Source organism: Schistocerca americana, chromosome X (assembly GCF_021461395.2).
Source record: "Schistocerca americana isolate TAMUIC-IGC-003095 chromosome X, iqSchAmer2.1, whole genome shotgun sequence".
Classification (NCBI taxonomy): domain Eukaryota; kingdom Metazoa; phylum Arthropoda; class Insecta; order Orthoptera; family Acrididae; genus Schistocerca; species Schistocerca americana.
In genome coordinates, this window is record NC_060130.1 from 817,327,011 (window position 1) to 817,351,140 (window position 24,130).

The 24,130-nt window shown below is 43.5% G+C and overlaps 1 non-coding gene across 1 annotated transcript; it reads left to right on the forward strand.

Annotated features, from left to right (window-relative positions):
- Positions 1–7,863: 7,863 nt before the first annotated feature.
- Positions 7,864–7,938, forward strand: Trnat-ugu. The gene has a single exon. It is a non-coding gene; the product is annotated as a tRNA-Thr (tRNA).
- Positions 7,939–24,130: the final 16,192 nt, after the last annotated feature.

Here is a 24,130-nt window from a genome sequence, read left to right on the forward strand (position 1 = left end):
TTTTTATTGTGTCACCTTTCCAGTGAAAGGGGGTATGAAATGGACAATGAGTCTAGATTAATGACGTATAGCATACATACAGAAATACCTTTCTTAATGACTTAGCCATATGAACAGCGAATATTCTTGTTCCACAAACCAATGTGTGCAAACAAAAGAAGTTATATAGGATTCTTTAGTATTTTTTAGACTCATGGAACCAGATCAAATTAATATAACGCAGGTAATAAGAGATCTACGTTTTTGAGGAAGGAGTTGCGAAAGGTGGTATGGAGCAGATAGGTAGTGTGGAGCACTGTTAAAAACACTATTCTCATGACAGTACATGAAAGAATGTGGGGAATCAAGGACTCAGATGTGAAGACCGGTAGAATGACGAATGTAGACAGGCAGTGGAACACACAAAGGAAGCAAGATTGAAATGCTTACAGAAAAATAAAAGATCTAATCACACAATATACAATAAAAAAGAGAAAAGAGGTAACAATAATGTATATAAGGGGAAAGGGGTCTGGGAGCCACGAGCAGAAAGACAAGAGTTGGAAGAACTTTGCCATTGGAATGAAAACAGAATATTAAAGAAGGAGCTAAAGGCTTCAGGCCTAAAACAAATGTGTATGGGTAAAGAGGAAATCCTTCGAAGAGTACACTGTAGGTGTAATACAACCCGTACATAACAAGAACAAGACTTGGTATTCTAATTACATCTACATACATACTCTGCAACCCCCTGTACAGTGCATGGCAGGGGATACCTATTTGTCATTTCCTTTCCTATTCCACACACAGAGTGAAGAAAAACAGATTGACTATACATCTCTGTATGAGCTCTAATTTCTCTTATCTTCATGGTCCTTATGCAAAATTTACATTGGCAGAAGTAGAATCATTCTGCAGTCAGTTTCAATTGCCAGTTCTCTAAATTTTCTCAGTGGTGTTCCTCAAAAACACATTGCCTTTCTGCTGAGGATTCCCATTTGACTTCCCAAAGCATCTCCATAATACTTGCATGTTGTTCAGACCTACTGGTAACAAATCTAGCAGCCTGCCCCTGAATTGCTTCAACGTCTTCCTTAATCCAACTTGGTGCAGATCCCAATTACTTAGAAGCTACCCTTTTAATGTGGGCTGTAGACTTTGGTCAAGTAATGTCTACAGTAACCTAGCTCTGTATGCAGAAGGGATTTTGGGAAAATATCAATGTGGCTTTTGATATAGTGGTAATCAACCTGGCCCATACCATGCAACAATGAGTGTTCCAGCTTTCATGGTGGGTGGTCAGGGTTTTAAAAATATTTTCATTAGCTTTTCATAAAATTTTGACTAAGTATTTGGTAAGTAATTAATATGCTTTAACTCGCTGTAACTCTGCTTCATAAATTATATAAAGTGAGCTTACCTCCTTACTTTACTTTATAAATCACTAGTACTGTGAAAATAATGTGCAGTTAGAAAATTTCATTACTAAGAGAGAGAAAAAAATTGGCATCAACTAAGAAAGGTTGGATGCTGCTGGTCTAATACGTCAACAACAGATAAGATATTTGTCCAGGGGTGAACATGTGAAATGACAATTGACTCATCAAAGTAGGGGCATGAATTCCTCACTCGAGGAAAAATTATCCAAACTCCTGAGAATATCTTAGTCTTTCAATAAATGTAGATGTGTGCTGCCCTCTGTTGACAGTGTACACAAATAGATGTACTGTTTGTACAAGTACTACTACCACCACCACCACCACCACCACCTAGGAGTGCAGTTACCAGGTTAAACCATGTATTGACTTGCCCCATCTCAAATGCAGTTATGTGCAGAAAGTGAACAGTAAAACCTAGCAGTTTACATCTGGATTGTTTAGTTTGATATCAAGGAAGCCATTATAGGATTGAGATAACTGAGAAAGAGAAATACCAGCAATAAGAGGCACTAGTAGTGCACGACGGCCTGGACCTTGTCTGTAGCTCATAGCATCTTGCCGTGTTATGTATATGGTGGGTGACAGTTGTCCTACAATCATGTGAACCACATAGATCATTTACATCTTGTGAATAGTAAACAACATGCTCGATTTTCAAAGGCTGTACTAACCGTGTGAGTGTGTGAGCCCCTAGAGCTAGACTTTCACTAGCATGATGCTTACCACAAGGTCCTTTGTTATGGACACTGACTACATGCTACTTGTTGACTGCTCCAAGACTCCCAACAAATGTGAATGTTCCTGCAGGGTCCTATGCAGAAATTCCGCCCCAGCAAGAAAACAGCAGACTGTCAGGTTAGGCACTGCTGCCGGTTGACAATCTTAACAGCTGTACCTACAGAAAGCTGTGTCCATCTTACAAATGAGTTCTCAGAGAACACTCAAGTCTTTCAAATTACCATTACATGGGTGGTTCCAACTGCTAACTACTTCTCAAGTAGGTATCCCTCCTTTCTTGGCGTCTTTCTTCGAGGCAAGGAGCTTCTCTAAATGTCACCACCATATTGATGACCTCCAATAATTGAGGACCTTTTGCAAAACCTGCTTTACGCAAAAAATGAAATTTTGCAAGAGACCCATTTATTTAATTAACAAGCAAATTTAGAGGGTATTTTCTTTTTTTACAATTAGTAAATTTAATACAGTTCTGAGTATGAGTATGTTTCAAGGTAGCCTTTGCATATACATAACATTTTTGAGGGTTTATCAACTGTGGGAAATAGAAAAACGGTTTTCTTTACCAAACCTCGATTTACACTCAAAGTAGATCAGTGATACCTAAATATTAAATGACTATTTTTTGCGTTAAAGTTTTAAAGTAATAGTTCTTTTTTCTCTTCTACACACCTTCAGAGGACTCTTCATCCTCCTAAATTCTCAGAGAGATGTCGTGATCTTCATACTCCTCACCACTTGTGGAGAGCAAAGTAGAATTGTGAACTGTTGTTTGTCTCATAATGTACATAATCCAAATCATTTAATTCAGGTTCAGGAGACATGTCAAAACTGCGGTAAAATTTCACCATAAACACAGCACAGATGATGATAACAAACAGCATCATAATAATAATACGATTTTGTTATACAGGGTGTCCCATTTATCTTGAGCACCCTGAATAACTGTTTGTCCAGGTGCAAATTACAAAATATTTCAAGCAAATGTTCTTCAGCTCCAAGGGGGACATCAATCAGCATGATTGCTTTCATTGTAGCTTTGTTTTTTACAAAGATATGAGCAGCGGCATGACTTCTTTTAAATGGCACCTTGTATTTTTTATTCAGTAATTCATTTCCTCTCCTAAAGACCTATTCAAAAATGTATCACAGTGTACCATTCACTGAAACACAACGTCATTAATTGCAAAATACAACACTGACTTTGAGCCCGGGCTCACAAATTCATCCACTTGCTGGAGTTGTCAGAAAACAAATGAAAACCAAGTAGAAACATAACACAACATTGACTTTGACTCTCCTGTACCATTGCCCAGGAGTAGAACATTCAAAGGTACTCGAAGTGGTGACCCTGGACACGAATACACTGGTGCACTCATTGAACGAAAGAATTATTTACTGCTTCCAGTGTTGCCTGCTGGAGAGAATTACAAGCAAGCACGATACCTTCCTGCATGTCCTCTGGAGTTGTTGGAATATTGCGATAGACAACATTTTTAATGCATCCCCAAAGAAAAAAAGTCCAGAGGATTTATATCAGGAGACCTAGCAGGCCAAGTAACCATTCCTCCTCGACCAATCCATCAGGCAGGATACCTTCGGTTCAGAACATGATGCACACGCAAGGCATTATGTGCTTGACATCCATCGTGTTGATACCACATAAGCATTCTGGTTCCGTTTGGACTTTCATTGATGAAATAAGAGCCAATAATTGTAGTACCAAGCATCCCACACCAGATGTTAACTCTCTATTGCTGCTGATGTTACACCTGTCTAAGCCATCGTGGGTTGTCACTGGACCAATAATGCATGTTCCTTGTATTTACCTGTCCTTTGTTTGAGACCAAACATTCATCAGTAAATAGAACATTGGAGTAGAAGTTTGGGTTGGCGAGGATTTGCTGCTGTGCCCACTGACAGAACTGTACACGATTCTGGAAATAATTCCCATGCAATTCTTGATGTACGTGTGGAACTGGTGACATGTAACAATACAATGTACACTGGTTTTAGGAATGCCAATCTCGTGTTCAAGCTGTTGTGTGCTCACATGTGGAATCATAGCATAGGAAGTGAGAACAGTAACTTAGGCAGCTTTGTCTGTGCGAGTGCTATGATGATTGCGTTGTTGTGGATTGAAACTTCCCCTTTCCTGAAGTGTCGCAACAAGACGAGAATTCATCCATTGGATAGATGGGTTCTTGTCAGGATATTTCTGTCTGTACAGTTTTTCTACCTGCATAGCATTTCCCTTACCTTCAACAACAATAATAAAAGAAACGTTACATTGATTCAGTTTGTAAGAAGGGCAGCCTTTACTGTATGCCAGCTCTACACAACAGTATTTAAAAAGACTAAACTACTGTACTAAATGTACCCATACATAAGAAAACAGTATTGCAATCACTGTTCTGCTAAGTTACATTCCACATAGATGAGTAGAATTTCTACCTTTTCTCCGTTGGTGTACATTCTACTCACACAACTCTTCAACTGACGATGGTTCACGGAATGGCGGGTGTACATTCTACTTATGTTTAGAGTTGTTCTCTGTCAATGTCAGCATGTGGATGTGTTCCATAGCCCCGAGTACTTGCACTAAGCACTGGGAGCGTCATCGTCATTGTTGTGTTATGTAATTAATAACGTTGTGTTTCAGTGAATGATACACTGTGCAACATTTTTGAATAGGTCTTTAGGAGAGGAAATGAATTACTGAATAAAAAATACAGGGTGCCATTTAAAAAAGTCATACCACTGTTCATATCTTCGTAAAAAACAAAGCTACAACAAAGGCAATCATGCTGATTGATGTCCCTCTGACAGCTAAAGAACATTTGCTTGAAACATTTTGTAATTTGCATCTGAACGAACAGTTATTTAGAGTGGTTAAGAGAAATGGGGCACCCTGTATAGACATACATAAAATCTGTCACTTGATTACCCCCTTGCTCAAATTATCATTTCATCCTGTATGAATTCTTGTATTGAATAGTAGAATTTCTCCCACAGAATCAGCTGTAGCTTCATTTTTAAAATTTCTGGCTTCATATTAAATATGTTTTTTTGCCCTTTTAGCTTTTTATATGTTGTCATCCCCATATACTCGTACTGTGGAGTCTGTGCACATAATTTCAACTGGGTGTGGATGGCATAAAATTATTTTTATTTCTGATGTTATATGTGTGGTTAAAATGATTCTCCTCAAATTATTTTTGTGTGGTGTGGAGGAAGATTATAATTTCATAAATGTATATGGATGGAACAGTTAGGATTTGTAGTTTCCAAAATAATGGGCAACAAGACTTGTTTGCTGTGCAGTACACATTTCTGTGACAACTTTCTTTTGCAGTTTAAATGTTCAAGATACACTACTTGAACTTTCCCAGAAAATTATACCATGTCTAATAACAGATTCAAAATAACTATAATAAACAATTTTTGTGTACTCAAGTCAGTGGAATTTGCTTGTATTTGCATTGCAAGTGCAAAACTGCATAGTTTATTTGATAGGAAGTCAGTATGTGTATACAAGCTGAAGTTCTTGTCCACATTTAGTCCTAGGAATTTGACTGTGTCAACTTCTTCCATAAGTTGATTGTTATGTTGTACTTTAAATTCCACACATTTTGGATGTTTGGTTTTGAAATGTGCCATATTGGTTTCTGCAGTGTTTAGTTTCATCCCATTTAACTGGAAGCAGTTTTCTAAGATATCCAGTATGCTTATGATGGAGCTTGGAACTTTTTCTGCATCATAACCTTCATTTAAAACAGACTTCAATATTTAATATTTTGCAGAATCCGCCTCAGTTGCTCAGATATTCTGGTCTTTACCAGGTTTTGGCTAAAATAAACTAGCCTTCTTCAGAAACATAAAATTACTATAACATGCTAGAGTAAGGCACAGTCAACATTAAAATTAAAACTTATAGTACTGTGGTACCACATTGAATTAAAAATACAGGGTGATTCAAAAAGAATATCACAACTTTAGGAATTTAAAACTCTGCAACGACAAAAGGCAGAGCTAAGCACTATCTGTCAGCGAATTAAGGGAGCTATAAAGTTTCATTTAGTTGTACATTTGTTCGCTTGAGGCGCTATTGACTAGGCGTCAGCGTCAGTTGATGCTAAGATGGCGACCGCTCAACAGAAAGCTTTTTGTGTTATTGAGTACGGCAGAAGTGAATCGACGACAGTTGTTCAGTGTGCATTTCGAATGAAGTATGGTGTTAAACCTCCTGATAGGTGGTGTATTAAACGTTGGTATAAACAGTTTACAGAGGATGGGTGTTTGTGCAAAGGGAAAAGTTCTGGACGGCCGAGAACGAGTGATGAAAATGTAGCACGCATCCAGCAAGCATTTGTTCACAGCCCAGGAAAATCGACTCGCAGAGCTAGCAGAGAGCTGCAAATTCCACAATCAACTGTATGGAGAGTCCTACGAAAAAGGTTAGTTATGAAACCTTATCGTCTGAAATTGGTTCAAGCACTGTCTGCAGCTGATAAGATTAAAAGAATCGATTTCTGTGATTTTATCCTTGCTCAAATGGAAAGAGATGAATCTTTAGTTTCAAAGATTGTGTTTAGTGATGAAGCAACTTTCCACACTAACGGGAAAGTCAACCGTCACAATGTCTGTATATGGGGCGCTGAGAATCCGCGGGAAACAACTCAGTATGAACGTGACTCGCCTAAGGTGAACGTTTTCTGTGCCATTTCAGCCAATAAAGTTTTTGGTCCCTTTTTCTTTGAAGGTGCTACCGTAACTGGACTACAGTATCTGGAGATGTTAGAGAATTGGCTGGTCCCTCAGCTCGAACAAGAAGCACAACAATTCATATTTCAGCAGGATGGAGCGCCACCACATTGGCACTTATCTGTCCGTAACTACCTGAATGTCAACTACCCGAGGCGATGGATCGGCCGCCAGGCAGCCTGTGACAGAGCACTTCATTACTGGCCTCCAAGAAGCCCTGATCTTACCCCCTGCGATTTTTTCTTATGGGGGTATGTTAAGGATATGGTGTTTCGGCCACCTCTCCCAGCCACCATTGATGATTTGAAACGAGAAATAACAGCATCTATCCAAACTGTTACGCCTGATATGCTACAGAGAGTGTGGAATGAGTTGGAGTATCGGGTTGATATTGCTCGAGTGTCTGGAGGGGGCCATATTGAACATCTCTGAACTTGTTTTTGAGTGAAAAAAAACCTTTTTAAATACTCTTTGTAATGATGTATAACAGAAGGTTATATTATGTTTCTTTCATTAAATACACATTTTTAAAGTTGTGGTATTCTTTTTGAACCACCCTGTACTTAACTGAAGTCCAGCCCCAGCATCTCTTCACCACGCGGTCGGTTGGCAGCAGCATCTATGTTGGCACTGCAGTAGTTGCCGCTGCCAGCCGACCGCATGATGAAGAGATGCTGGGGCTGGACTTCAGTTAAGTATATATGACGGTAGTATCTGTTCACGAAAGAACAGTTACCGTTGAAGACCATGCAGCTTTGTTGAAATGAAATGATAATTAAATGGACACCCTAGCTGCAAACAGGCATTGATGTGCTTCATGAGTAATGAGTATGATGGCAAACATCTATTAGGTGCACTATGAATGTAGTGGTGTGGACATGTTGGGAATGTGGGGCTCACGGGGAGCATGCAAGGGATAAGTCCTTGCTGGCGCACTATCCTCTGTGCCGTCGGTGGCTCAGATGGATAGAGCGTCTGCCATGTAAGCAGGAGATCCCGGGTTCGAGTCCCGGTTGAGGCACACATTTTCAACATGTCCCCAATGTAGTACATCAACGCCTGTTTGCAGCCAGGGTGTCCATTTAATTATCATTTCATTCAGTTAAGTAGTTTTAATTCAGCATGGTACCTTGGTACTATAGGTTTTAATTTTAATGTTGACTGTACCTTACTCTGGCATGTTATAGTAATTTTATGCTTCTGAAGAAGGCTAGATTAATTTAGCCAAAACCTGGTAAAGACCAGAAAATCTGTGCAACTGAGGCGAATTCTGCAAAATATTAGTCTATCACAGTTGCTGACGCTGCTGCAATATGCTAAAATTTCTTAGACTTCAATATTTCTTTAGTAATCCATTTGAAGTTGTAGAAAAACTGGTCTTCTCTCCACACCAGTACCTTTACAAACTTTGCTAGAATATTCCTGTATATACAAGCTGGTATGACCTCTATATTCTTGTGATGTTCCTCCTCAACTCTACCAAATACACTACCCAGTGGCATGAAACAATGTCCAAGAACAAGTTCAGAGAACATTCTAGTGCATTATATAAAATGTACCAGCATACAGAGAATTGCACAAGTCTGAAAAAAAGCTCAAATTTCAGTCCTCTCTTCCAAATAATATACGAGAAGATGTTTCAGTACAGATACAATTTCATTTGTGCCTCTTCCAGCTTCTGTTCCACACGAATTATAATGAAAAAATGTTATCAGTACTTTGTTTTGGTTCATGTATCACCACAATCAGGTTATAGAACCACTCCTGCTGTGTGTAAAAGACTTCTCCAATAGAGAGTTTTGGCAGAGGGAGAGGGAGAGAGTGAGTGAGTGTAAGAGTGTAAGAAAAAAGGAAAATATAAAAAAATGCATCAAGTGAGTTTTGTGAAAATGGTTCTCAATTATAGTTTGAAAAGCTTTATATTAAAATTACTCTTGCTAGAGGGGGTTTTGATATGTTACTTCCATCTCAATTTCACGTCTGGAACACAAAAAATTATAAGCAAGTATATTTTTATTTTTGTTTTAATTTATAACTTAATTCACGAACAAAATAAATGTAGCATCACAACCCCCTCTGGGGAACCATCCTTCTGGAACCATGGATTCTTGCAACACACCATCATCCACTAGTTGAAGGAACTGCAGGCTGCAGACAGTAGACATCCCCATTTTCGATCGCAATCATAAATTGGACAAATCTTTGCAAGCCTTGAAAAGTCAAAGAGCTTAAAAGAAATTGAGAAATCCGAGGTGCAGGTGGTTCCTTCAGGCTTTGCAGCCCTGAATCCTCTTCTGCCTGATGCAGTACCTAAATTCCTGGACATTGTACGAATGCAGGTAATGGAAAGTAGAGTATCTGCAGCACAGTTCCCTACTCTGGCTTCTTCATCCTCCTACTCCCACTCCCCTTCTCCTAGCATACTGGCAGGGCAACTGTACAGTGGAATTGTAATAGGTACTAGAGCCAGCTCCCTGAACTATGACAACTACTGTCATTATATCGTACAATCTGTGATACCCAGCAAGAAATAGCTTGCTACCCTAACTCAATTCCTAATTTGCATTCTGTAGGAATTGTGCCAACTCCAAGAGGGCATCTGGAGGCTTCTTCAAGTTTGTTCACACAAATGTCTACAGTGCATGGGTGCCCCTTCAATCATAGTTTGAGGTGGTGGTTGTCCAGATTCAACCAACCATTGATTTCACTATTTGCAATATTTACCTGCTGCTAGATGAAGAAATGTGGTACCCACAGGTGCTTAACCTGATAAAGAAATTCCCCTCTTCCTTCCTCCTCGGGTTTTAATGTGTGTAACCCCCTGTGTGGGAGGCCCATACAATGTGCTGTTGTCTGTTCATTGGACAGTTGCTTGATAATTTTGGATTGTGTTATCTCAGTGACGGGTCCCTACCCATTTGAGTACAGTGCACGGATTATCATCAGCCGTTGATCTTACACTTTGCTTGCCCAAGTTAGTCTCCTCATTAGAGTGGTTCATACATGATGATCTCTGTGACAGTAACCAACTTCCCGGTGATTATGTTGCTCTCATTCCACCCCCATCGAAACCTACCAACCAGTCTGGTATTCCAGAGGGTAAACTGGCAGATTTATAATTTGAACCTCTCTTTTGCCGTCTCTCCATCTGAACCTGTTGGCAATAATATAATCATTTCAATTACTGACACTGATGATGTAGCAATCCTATTCTCCAAAGGCTCTCTTCACTGAAGGCTGGACGTGTGGTAGGCAGGAAATTGCAGTGACAGTCCAAGACCACTGGCCAGCTCTTAAATGATCCAAATGACACTCATTGATGGTCAGTCTTATAATCTTCAAATGGCTGCAGGTAATGGTCCATTTTTTAAATTAAATGTTGCAAGAAAGAATGCTGGGAATGAAACATCTCCTCCCAGGGAATGCAGACCCCAACCTTCCAGATGTGTTCAAATTCTGTGGGTTACTTGGTCACAAAAGGCCAATAATTCTTCCAAGATTTGGGCTTTATTGTGGTATTTCAATTATCAATCTGTGCTTGTGGAACATTTTGTGATCAGTTTTGCAGTGACGTCATTGACCTCTCCCACCTTCTATGCATGTAAACAAAGGAGAGAGAATACCTTGTTGCTCTTTATTGTGCACTGTCCACAGCCACATGATAAACTACTTGTAAAAAGTGAACTGCTTTGTGCACCTCATTCATCACATGACATGGCCTCAGGCCCTGAAGTGATGCAGTATCAAATGATCCAACACCTGAATGCATATCAGACAAATTACATTCTCAGAATTCTTCATTGTATTTGACTCAGAGGTGAATTGCTGTCCGTGTTTGAATATCATCATCATCACAATCCTTAAGCTAAGAAGTGATCAAACTTGTGTTGATACCTACCAATCAATCGGCCCCACTTTTCTGCTGTATAAATTACTTAAGAGGATGGTGGCCCTATTATTCTGCTGGATCTTTGAGTTCTGAGGCCTTTTTCTTCCTACTTTCTTATTGGTGATCTCCATGGGAATGATTATTACTCCTGCCCAGTGTGTAGATGACATTTGCATTTGGTACACCTCTGTCTGTGGCCCTCATTGAGCATCAACCCAAAGGAGCCACACAGGGGGGCCTTATCTTGGACCCACAGCCATGATTTTCATTTCTCAACTGCAAAACAAATGTTATCCACTTTTGTCATCCCACCATGATATACCCAGATGTGGAAATTTTTCCACAAACCCAGTATCTTGAAGTAGTTCTCCAGTCCCACTTTCTGAGTCTTCTCTCTGGTAATATGTCCCACATCTGTCAGCTCAAATTACATTGCATGTGGAACATGAATACACACCTGTTTCTTGGTCATACCTTTTGGAGCACATATAGTTCCAATCTGTTACATTTATGTAGGACTCTAGTTTCTTCACAACTGGGCTATAGATGCCAGGTACATGGTTAAGTGGCGCCATCGGCATTGTAACTGTTACGCCTAACTCATCATTGTAGGGTTTGCCATTGGGGCTTCTTGAACAAGCCTAGTAGACAGTCTTCTGGCAGAAACTGGGATCTTAGCCTTCAAGTTTTGGCATCACAAGTGACTACTAAATTATGCTTTCACTATCTGTCAGTTCCCTAACTCCCTAAATGTCAGATTAATTTCTCTTGCCAGGAGTTCCAACTGCCTAACACATGATCTAGGGCCAGACTGCAAATTGGAATTTGACTGAAAATCATCTGTAGAGATCTCCTCCCCCCCCCCTCCTCCCCGCCCACCACTTGACTACATCCATCATATTACTTCACACCTCCTCCTCCCCCCAACTCCCTGTTGTGTACCTAGGTGACAGGTTTGACTAGCTCTGTCCCACAGCCCTAAAACTCCCCCCCCCCCCCTCCCCTCCCAGCCATCACTGCATCTTTCTCTCCATTATCCATGAGAACTAAGGTGCCCAAACTTCTATAGCACTGGTTCTCATTCTGTATCAGGGACCTGTAGTATATTCGTATTGGAAGTGTTGACTGTTCCTAGAGCCCTCAATTTTACCCCAAGAAAAACATTGACCAGTTTCTGTACAGCGACTCAGTAAGCAGTCTTCAGGCTTGATCATCTGATATTGTACAATATGTATGATCTCAGTGACACTGGCCACTTAGTTGTCTTCCTCCAGGCATTAAGTCTTATGAGAACCCCCACGAAGAAGATGGCTGATCACCTAGACAAACTAGTGACCTCATGACCAGCAATATAAATACCGAGTCTTGGTCAACAAACACAGCTGTGACATCATTGCTTCTAATAATTCAGAGTTTGGATTTCTCCACTTGCATCTTTATTATCTTTATTTAAACAAATACCAGGAGGGACAAGGCCTTCTGGGCAGCCCCCCATGTCACTGCTTTTACTTATTTCCCTAAGTTAAAGTTCAGACTGTATGCTGTGATATCGGAACACTTGCATCTTTATTTAAACATATACATTTTCAGGGAGAGCTCATAGTCTGCAGTCGAGAAGTAATCCATTGCACATCACTGCCACTCCCAAAAGGTTGGGCAGAGCTATCAGTCACTCGGGTCACCATGTCATTCAAGACATTAAAAGTCTGGTAGCTGGTAGTCAGCTCACTACCCTACAGTGGCAGCTCCACGCAGAGTGACACCACATGCGTACTACTTATACCCGGACCGCCGAAACATGTCACTTTAAGGTCACTCCCCAAGCTCCATAAAGATGGCAATATAACTGACAAACAAGTGAGTAATACAAGGCGCTGTGTCTTCTGAACCAATAACAGCACCTAACAAAATCCGGTTATGGCGTTGATGCTACCGCATTGCTGGCTTCTGTGTAAACATTGTATGTTAGTGCATGACTGCCTACTTTTGTGTTGTGTTGTTTTACTGCCTCGACTACAGTTTCTATTTATTAAACAATGTCACCAAAATGATATCGTTCACCAATCGACAATCCGTTGCACCGTGGAGTGCCATTAAATAGTCAGGCTTTGGAATTGCTACAGAGGACACGTGAGTTTTATGAGTAAGAAAAATAATTTGTTTCTGTTCATGGGCATGCATCAAATCCTGCTGATAAAGTTTTAGAGCGTACCTTAAAAATTCTAGGACTCAGTCAAAGAACAGTTATAAGGAAAGGGGTATACTTCAAGACACTGAAGTAAACAGTGTGGAAGAAAGCCCCTGTGGGAAAAACAGTGTATTTTTAGTATTCTTGGAAAGAAAAAAAAGCAACTTCGTCCTGTTACAGATATTGCTTCTTTCCAAACCAATGCAGTTTGTCAGCACATATATAGCTATTACAGAAGGAAACAATGCCCTACAACAGCAGAGTTGCTAATTTCTTTGAAAGTAAATGAACTTTTCTCAGGAGGAAAAGTCACTCAAGATGGTATTAAAAAGTATGGGCTTCCATTTTAAAGAGTCAGACGGATGAACACTGTTACTTGAAAAAGCTCACAATGTTGCATCTCATATCAGTTTCTTACACAAAATTGTAGGAAAGGACATACACTCAGTCATATGGTTAGACAAAACCTGGGTCAACGATGGAGAATCAGTTCATAAATGCTGGACAGATGATACTCCGAATAGCAGCAGTCATCAGCCAACAGGAAGAGGATCCTGATTAATTGTGGCCCATGCAGGATCTTCAAACGGCTTTGTGCCTGAAGGACTTTTAGTTTCTCGATCGAGAAAAACCGGTGACTATCATGAGCATATGCATTGCCCACAGTTTCTACAGTGGTTTAAAATGTGTTTCTTCAGTTTAGCATTCCAACAGTTTTTGTGATGGGCAATGCACCATACCATTCCGTGATTTTAGATAAAACTCTCACCATTAGTGACCGTAAAGAAACTATGGTGCAGTGGTTACAGGTGGGAGGTATTGCTGCGGACATGAGCATGATAAACTTGTTGTTATACTTGCTTGTAAAACAAAATAAGCCTGTGGTGCTTAAATACATTGATGATGAAATTGCAAGCAAACAGGGTCACTTGCTAATTAGGTTGCTGCCTTAATACTGCCATTTTAATCCAGTTGAATTGGTTTGGAGTTAAGCCAAGGAGCACATTAGAAGTAACAACAAGACTTTTACTATAACAGAAATGGAAAGACTGCTATGTGAAGGTCTTTCTACTGTAGATGTTACCTCATGGAGGAAGAATGTAGACCATGTTGCTAAACTCATAACAGAAGCACAGACTATAGAAGGGATTGTGAATGAAAACGAACAATTAATGATTTCTCTTAATGATGATGATGATGATGGTGGTGGTGGTGATGGTGATGAAGACAACGCTTTTGGTGCCGATTCCGATGATAGTGAAGGAGAAGTGGATGGAACTGTGCCATTGACATTGTAAACTGGTGAGTGTAAATGTATACAGAATTAATTCTTTCTCTCTGCAATGGAGTAGGCTATGCATGTTTTGCTTTATTTTTTTCTATGAGTGCTGATAACATGTTCTTTGGTATGTTTAGGTTCACATTATTATACAATGTTTACATGCAGCTGTTGCGGTAACAAGTTGGAACGACTTTTCATAGATATTCTCATTAACTTCAGGTGTTTTAATTTCCCGGTTTCATATAACAGTACTATCAAATGCTTAGTCTCCCTCATTCTCTCCATTGTTAGAAAATGTACTTTGTGGACTTACGTACAAACATTGACTGTAGCGTATATTTGCAAAACGTATTTTGGAGCTGTTGGCGTGTGTGGTGGCAGCTGTTGCAACCTCACAATTGCAGTACAGCCAACTACACGTGAGCTGTTGAGTGACATGTTTCACCGGCCCAGGTATACTTGATAACCTAATGTGAAATGGAGTATAGAAGCTCTGATTCCCAATGCTAATATAGCTCTCACAGCACTCAGCCACAGAGGCAGCCCATGCAACTCGAGATAAAATGACAGGAGGCATGAAAAATGCAGGGAACATGAAAATAGCCTATAATCCACAAATACATTCAGCGCATAAACTGAAAAATCTAGAGATACACATAGGTTGTCCTGGAGATGGACACCTGTGCAGTGGCTTTGGCATAAAAAAAATTATAAAATGTTGAGGTACTATGCATGTAATGTTCACCACCAAAAATTTGTGTGGGGGAATGGATAGTGGCCATTTACCGAGAGTAATATAATGATTATCACAGAACTGTCAGACAAACATATTATATGTAGTAGGCATGTAGCAGCAATTACAAATCAAATCATAGCCATCAAAAACGTGACAAATATATATGATGGAAAAGTATGATATTTTCTATAACAGTGGTCAAGATCATACATACTTGTTCTTGAATTCACCGACAAAGTCCATCGCCATCTGCCAGCCATAAAATGCGGTCTAGAGTCCCACAGCACACTATTTCAGTACGAGGGAAAGTGTTTCGATACCATAAATAGTCTACAGTTCTGTGATTCACATGCCTCGATGTGTAGTGCGGACATCACTGTGGAAGATTAGATTAAATGTAGAGGTCATCACCTTTGGACAGCTTTTTGGAAATGCTCCACAACGCCACAAACTCTTCCAGTTTCAATATGTTGTGATGTCTTCCACATTTTCTGTCGATAAGCAACACCACCTCTGTCTTTTATTTCAGCCATCCTGTATGTTTTGGAAGCAGCATACTTTACGCCATACAATGTCTAGCTTTCTGTGAGAGCCAATAGACTGAAACTTATTAATGTTGATTTAGCACCTGACACAGACCTCAATGCCGTGGTGGAAAAACTAAATGTATGGTGGTTTACAAATCTGCAGTCATACACTGCTTAGATGTGTTGCAGCAGAAAAAAAAACAATGTATCAAACTTCTTATGAAAGAACAACACAGGGACCCTTTGATGTAAATGATAATCGGTGGGATATGGTCCTCCTACAGTATGGGTGACAAAACCATACATTGGTCTGTGCAAGTGACTTCGATCACTGGCCCCCTGCTCCAATGCAACAATACCTATATATTTAATAGGATCGCCAAATACACTCAATGTCAGCACACAGACATTATTTTTTCTGATATATTAGAAGAGAGGGACACGGTAATATCTTATCAAGTTCTCTATCAGGTGATGTTATCAGAGATTTTATAGTTTGTTGTTTTTCTCTGTTGGATGGTACAAAATAACGATGATAGAGGTAATGTCTGGGTGACAGTCATGAATGCACTGTGTGGGATGGAAATCGCCTTCAGGCTGTAGTACCTGTATGTAGTTTGGAGACACACTACAGTGCAGTAGCAAAATCCTTGTCCTTCCAGTTCCAGTATGATGTGGAGTCTTCCTAATTTTCCTGATAAGAAATACTACCGTAACTTCCCATATTGTCTTTTCTACTACCTTGTGTTGCTGGAGAAAGCTTCGTTTGGCGCTGGCCTTACGCACTGTACACAGCTGGTACCCCCTGCGGGTCCGGGGATTAGAATAGGCCCGCGGTATTCCTGCCTGTCGTAAGAGGCGACTAAAAGGAGTCCCTCCCCCTCACGGGGGTAGTTAGCGCCTGCGTCCGGAGACGGGCGGTTCCACGACCTCTATTTGCGGTCATTTTGTTTTTTCACTTCTCGTTTCTTCCTACCTTTGGTTGGTTCCTTTCTTTGCTCTTCTCCACCTCACTGTCTTCCTTACTCTTTCCCCTGCAAAATCTCCTTGCCTTCTTATTGCCTTCTTCCCCTTGCTTTCTCATTGCCTTCTTCTCCTTGCCTTCTCTGGTCTCCGCCTCGGCGTTTGAGACAGCCTGTCATCTTTCTCCCTCTCTCTCTCTTGTTTTTCCTCTTCTTCCTTCCTCCCTGTGCGTGCCTGAAGGCCGACCCACGCGTTCTCACGCGTAGCCGGTGACGGGGTAACGCGTAATTCCCCGCCCTGGGTAGACATGTAAGGCACGCGCGTACCCCCTGGTAAAGGCCAGGCCCGGGGAGGGGTGATTGCCTGAGCTGATACCTTCTGACCATGCCGATTGGTCCCTCCGTCTGTTTCTCGGGAGGTGTGACCTGAGGTGTAAACATTCACCTAAGGCGGGAGTGCCCTCTGAGAGGGTCCCCACAAGGAAGGAGCGCGCCATCGGAGACGCTGGCAATCATGGGGGATTCCTCCGCAATGGATTCTACTCCATCTCTTTCGACTTCGACCCAAAAACGGAAACGTGACCAGCCAACAGTGACAAAAGTACTACCGCCTGCCCCACAGTTCCTCGTAGTTTCTCGAACTGAGGACGGAAAGGATTTTTCCTCTGTCAACCCTTTCGTTATTCAGAAGGGCGTAGATGCCATAGCCGGATCTGTCAAATCCTGTACCAGGTTGCGTAACGGCACCTTATTACTAGAAACTGAGAGTGCCTTTCAGGCACAAAAACTGCTTCGGGCCACACTCCTGTACACGTTCCCTGTCCGGGTGGAGGCCCACCGAACTTTGAATTCGTCTCGTGGTGCAGTCTATACTAGCTCCCTCGACGGATTGACTGACGAGGAGATTCAATCTTTCCTCGCTGAGCAGGGCGTGACGGCTGTCCATAGGGTCATGAAAAGGGTCAACAATGACCTTGCACCGACCCGGACACTTTTCTTGACCTTCGATAGTGTTAAGCTGCCATTGCCCATCAAGGCGGGCTACGAGGTTATTTCTGTTCGCCCCTATGTCCCGACACCTACACGCTGCTACCAGTGTCAGCGTTTCAATCACACTCGACAGTCTTGTTCCAATGCGGCTAAATGTGTCACTTGTGGCAGGGATGCCCATGAGGGTGACTGTCCACCTCCGTCTCCTCGTTGTGTGAACTGTCAGGGTGACCATGCCGCATCCTCCCGGGACTGTCCTGTCTATAAGGAAGAACGCTGTATCCAAGAAATTCGGGTCAAAGAGAAAGTGTCCACCTCGGCTGCTCGCAAGCTATTGGCTAGTAGGAAGCCCACGCTGCTCCCAGCGGGGAAATACAGTACTGTCCTCGCCTCTCCTCGGACTACCAGGGAGGTGGCAACCCAGACATGCGATCTGACCTTCAGCACCACGGTCATCCGTTCGGCCAGTGCTAAGATCGCGCGGTCGACGTCTCCTCTTCCTCCCATCACCCCACAGACACCAGCCCCTTCATCAGCTTCTGCTAAGACGAAGACCCAGAAGTCAGATGCACGGGCCTTCAAGAAGGAACCGTCCCATGCAGACTTCCTACGTACATCGACCTCCCAGCCTTCGACCGGTACTTCCACCAAACGTCCTTCCAAGAAGGCACATAGGAAGCACAGTTCTCCTTCTCCGCCATGGCGCATTTCTTCTCCTGCGCCACCCAGCGGTTGCCACCCCAGACCGTCATCCGTTTCGCCTGGCCGCACCGCTGGTAGCCGAACATCTGGCCGTTCACCGGCGGAGGAAGCTCCCCCTCCCGGCCATCCTCCCAAGATGGCCGATGACCCTATAGACCCAATGGACGATGACTGTCCGCCTACTGATAGCGGCGGCAGTGCTCGCTCGAAGCCAGGCCCTCAGGGGCCTTTGAGGTGACCCCTTCTTTCATCTTCCTTTTCTTCTTACGATGGCACTTATTCACTGGAATATTCGCAGCATTCGCTCCAACCGAGAGGACTTGAAGTTGCTGCTCCGCTTGCACCGTCCGCTCGTCATAGCCCTCCAGGAAACGAAGCTACGCCCATGCGATCAAATTGCCTTGGCACACTACACCTCTGTGCGTTTTGACCTACCCCCTGTGGTAGGTATCCCAGCTCATGGAGGGGTTATGTTGCTGGTCCAGGATGATATTTACTACGATCCCATCACGTTGCACACCGGCCTGCAGGCAGTTGCCATCCGCATTACTCTCTCCACTTTTACATTTTCCATTTGTACCGTTTACACTCCATCGTCATCTGCCGTTACCAGGGCAGACATGATGCAACTTATTGCTCGGCTACCTGCACCATTTTTGTTAACTGGAGACTTCAATGCCCACCATCCCCTTTGGGGCTCTCCAGCATCCTGCCCGAGGGGCTCCCTGTTAGCAGACCTTTTCAACCAGCTCAATCTTGTCTGCCTCAATACTGGCGCCCCTACTTTTCTTTCGGACACATCTCACACCTATTCCCATTTAGACCTCTCTATATGTACTACCCAACTTGCACGCCGGTTTGAGTGGTATGCACTTTCTGATACATATTCGAGCAACCACTTCCCGTGTGTTATCCATCTCCTGCAGCATACCCCCTCTCCGTGCTCCTCTAGTTGGACCATCTCCAAGGCAGACTGGGGGCTCTTCTCTTCCAGGGCGACCTTTCTGGATCAAACCTTCACAAGCTGCGATCGTCAGGTCGCACACCTCACGGAAGTCATTCTCGCTGCTGCTGAATATTCCATCCCTCACCCTACTTCTTCTCCACGTCGCGTACCGGTCCCCTGGTGGACCGCAGCATGTAGAGACGCTTTACGTGCTCGTCGACGTGCTTTACGCACCTTTAAACGCCACCCTACAGTGGCGAATTGTATCAATTATAAACGATTACGTGCTCAGTGTCGTCGTATTATTAAAGAAAGCAAGAAAGCCAGCTGGGCTGCTTTCACAAGCACCTTCAACAGTTTTACTCCTTCTTCTGTTTTCTGGGGTAGCCTGCGCCGGCTATCTGGCACTAAGGTCCACTCACCAGTTTCTGGCTTGACGGTCGCGAATGACGTCCTTGTGGCCCCTGAGGATGTCTCCAATGCCTTCGGCCGCTTTTTTGCAGAGGTTTCGAGCTCCGCTCATTACCACCCTGCCTTCATCACCCGCAAACAGGCAGAGGAGGCTAGGCCACCTAACTTCCGCTCCTCGAATCGTGAAAGTTATAATGCCCCATTCACCATGCGGGAACTCGAAAACGCACTTGGCCGATCGCGGTCCTCCGCTCCAGGGCCTGATTCTATTCATATTCAGATGCTGAAGAACCTTTCTCCTGCGGGTAAAGGTTTTCTTCTTCGTACTTACAATCGCATCTGGATTGAGGGACATGTTCCCGCATGCTGGCGCGAGTCTATTGTTCGGGGGAGGACAAGCACTTGCCTTCCAGTTATCGACCTATCTCGCTTACTAGCTGTGTCTGTAAAGTGATGGAGCGAATGGTTAACTCTCGATTGGTTTGGCTGCTCGAGTCTCGACGCCTACTTACCAATGTACAATGTCGATTTCGTAGGCGCCGCTCTGCTGTTGACCATCTGGTTACCTTGTCGACCTTCATTATGAATAACTTCTTGCGGAAGCGCCCGACCGCAGCTGTGTTCTTTGATTTGGAGAAGGCTTACGACACCTGTTGGAGGGCGGGCATTCTCCGCACCATGCATACATGGGGCCTTCGCGGTCGCCTCCCTCTTTTTATTCGTTCCTTTTTAATGGATCGACAGTTCAGGGTACGTGTGGGTTCTGTCCTGTCAGACACCTTTCGCCAGGAGAATGGGGTGCCACAGGGCTCAGTTTTGAGCGTCGCTCTCTTCGCCATCGCGATCAATCCAATAATGGATTGCCTCCCAGCTGATGTATCAGGCTCCCTTTTCGTGGACGATTTTACCATCTATTGCAGCGCGCATTGTACACGTGTCCTGGAGCGCTGTCTTCAGCGTTCTCTTGACCGTCTTTACTCCTGGAGTGTCGCCAATGGCTTCCGTTTTTCTGCCGAGAAGACGGTCTGTATTAACTTCTGGCGCTACAAAGAGTTTCTCCCACCATCCTTACGACTCGGTCCCGTTGCTCTCCCAATCGTGGAGACAACCAAATTTTTAGGTCTTACATTTGACAGGAAACTTAGCTGGTCTCCACATGTGTCATATTTGGCTGCCCGTTGTACCCGTTCTTTAAATGTCCTCCGTGTTCTCAGTGGTATGTCGTGGGGAGCGGATCGAACCGTCCTTCTCCGTCTATATCGGTCGATCGTCCGCTCCAAGCTGGATTATGGGAGCTTCGTATACTCCTCTGCACGGCCATCCATCTTACGCCGCCTCAACTCCATACAACATCGGGGTTTACGACTTGCGATCGGAGCGTTTTATACTAGTCCCGTAGACAGTCTTCATGCTGACGCTGTCGAATTGCCACTCACCTACCGGCGCGATATACTGCTTTGTCGGTATGCCTGTCGGCTACTGTCAATGCCCGACCACCCGTCTTATCGTTCCTTTTTTGACGACTCTCTCGACCGTCAATACGGGTTGTACGTCTCTGCCCTGCTACCCCCTGGAGTTCGCTTTCGTCGCCTCCTTCAACACCTTAATTTTTCACTCCCTGCAACCTTTCGAGTGGGCGAGAGCCACACGCCACCTTGGCTCTAGGCTCAGGTCTGCATTCACCTTGACCTCAGCTCGCTCCCAAAAGAGGTTACCCCGGGTTCGGTCTACCACTCCCGTTTTGTGGAACTTCGTTCGAAGTTCATCAATATGACCTTCATTTATACAGATGGCTCAAAGACCAATGACGGGGTCGGGTGTTCCTTTATTGTCGGGACACAAAGTTTCAAATACCGGCTCCATGGCCATTGTTCGGTCTTCACAGCTGAGCTCTTTGCCCTCTACCAGGCTGTTCTTTACATCTGCCGCCACCGACATTCTGCTTATGTCATCTGCTCCGATTCCCTGAGCGCCATCCAGAGCCTCAGTGATCCGTATCCGGTTCACCCTTTCGTGCACCGGATCCAACGCTCTCTTCGGCAGCTGGTGGACGTCGGTTCTCCGGTTAGCTTTATGTGGGTCCCTGGCCATGTCGGTATCCCTGGGAACGAAGCTGCAGATGCCGCGGCCAAGGCTGCGGTCCTCCAGCCTCGGACAGCTTCTTGTTGTGTCCCTTCATCAGATTGTAGCAGGGTTATTAGTCGGCGCATTTTCTCGCTGTGGCATGCCGATTGGGCTGCACTTACAGACAACAAGCTTCGGGCCTTGAAACCTCTTCCCGCGGCTTGGACGTCCTCCTCCCGCCCTTCTCGGCGGGAGGAGGTCGTTTTGGCCCGGTTACGCATTGGACACTGCCGGTTCAGCCATCGCCATCTGCTGACGGCTGCGCCGGCGCCGTTCTGCCCATGTGGGCAATTGCTGACGGTCCGCCACATTTTATTGTCCCGTCCGGATTTTAACACACTGCGTCTAGATCTTAACCTGCCATGTACTCTAGATGCCATTTTAGCGGATGACCCACGAGCAGCTGCTCGTGTTCTTCGTTTTATCAATTTGACAAACCTCTCTAAGGACATTTGATGATGCTGTTTTTTAATCCTATGCCTGTCAGTCTGTCTTTTATCGTGTTTTCCCTTTTGGTTGTTGTTTTAAACTTGTGCCTCGCGGTGCATTCTTAACGTAGTCAGGGCGCTAATGACCATTGAAGTTGTGCGTCCTAAAACCACAAAAAAAAAAAAAAAAAAAACACATCTGGTAGAGCTGTGACATGTTCCCACTTCCACTGAGTGGTCAAAACACTGTCCTGTCGCATTAACTTTCCTGTTTCTCTATGGGATGGAGAAGATGGTGGATACAGCTCTCTCTGACTTCAGTTCCGACTTAAATTGGAATGATCACATGTACAAATTTGCAGGGAGTGTGGGGGCAGAGACTGAAGAACAGTTACAAGGTGCAGAGGGACTGTCTAAAGCCACATTGGAGCTTCGCTGTATGGGTTCCTTAGCAGACAGGTTCGAAAATAGGTGACTGTTTTGAGATATGAGAGTGCCATGAATATGATTTACCTGTGGCTGTAATCATTAAAAGACATCCCCATAGGATCCAATGTAACTGTGTGGTTGAATGGAGAGACATGATTCCAAATTGCAGACAGCATTTCTACCAGAAAGCATAACACTACTGATCTGAAAAGTCAGTGTATTGGTCATAGGATTGCATACATTTGATAGCTGATATGGTCTTCCTCCAGTGGAGGCAACAAAACTCTACACAGGTCCGTGGAAGCGACTTCGATCACTGGTTGCCTGCTCCAGTAGACCAGTACATGTATATGTAATGGGATCACCACATATGCGAGATGCCAACACCCATACGGTATTTGATTCCTGATGTATCGGAAGAGAGAGTCGCAGAAAAATCTTATTGAGCTCTCTGTCAGGTGACGTTAGTGAAGTTTTTATAGTTCGTAGTTTTATTCAGTTGTGTGTTACAAAAATGACGAGGAGAGAGACACTGTGCTGTCAACAAAGACTCTCGCACCATTACACTGTCGTATTTCCAGTGTGGTAATCACAGGAATACGACAAAGGATATCAGATCATCTATTGGAGGAATATTTATAGTCAATCATTCGATATCGATGAACTGCAGGTCTTATGCTTCTGAATTTATTTGTGCAGCCCACGTATACTGTGCATGATTATAAATTTCCTCCTGTACGTTAGTATGCTGTACTTGTCGTTGTGATTGCTCTGTCAGCTTTCTAACTAACAGAACAGTGCTGTCGGAATGTGATAGGATTTCGAGAGAATTAGCAGGGGTCTATAAATGGGCTGGGCTGGGGGGGGGGGGGGGGGCATGTATTAATCTTCAAACTGAGGTGAATTCAAATGCTATATATCGAAGACTGGAAGATTCGTGAGAATATGGAACGTAAGCGATACTGTGACGAAAGGGGAGTTCAGAGGTGAATTCTACACTATTTCTCCTAAGTATTGTGGGCGAACATGTACAACGTCTCACATACATCTCGCGAAGTGACTGCATTGAGAAAATTAGAGGCTAATACGAATGTTTCTACAGAGATACAATCAGCAGCAGAAGTTCTGTCCTTTATATAATCAGCAGCAGAAGTTCTGTCCATAAATATAAAGAGACGACGTTCTTCCTTGCATTCTGTGAGCCTATAAATGCGTGGACTGACATGGTAATAGGTAGACTAAATTTTCATCTGTATGCTTCCTTTGCAAGCCATCGTACGGTGTGTGGCGGAGGGTAGCCTGTACCACTACTAGTCATTCCCTTTCCTATTCCACTCGCTAAAACAGCGAGGGAAGAAGACTACCTATATGTCTCCCTATGAGTGCTAGTTTCTCATATCTCATATACGTGGTCATTATGCGAAATGAACGTTCGCAGCAGTAGAATCCTTCTGCGGTCAGCTTCAAATAAATGCCATTTCTCAATAGTGCTCCCCGAAAAGGACATCGTCTTCCGTCCAGGGATTCCCATTCGAGTTCTCGAATCATCTTCCTACTAAAGTGGCGGAGGCCATAGGAACGCTTCTATAGGCCTGAATT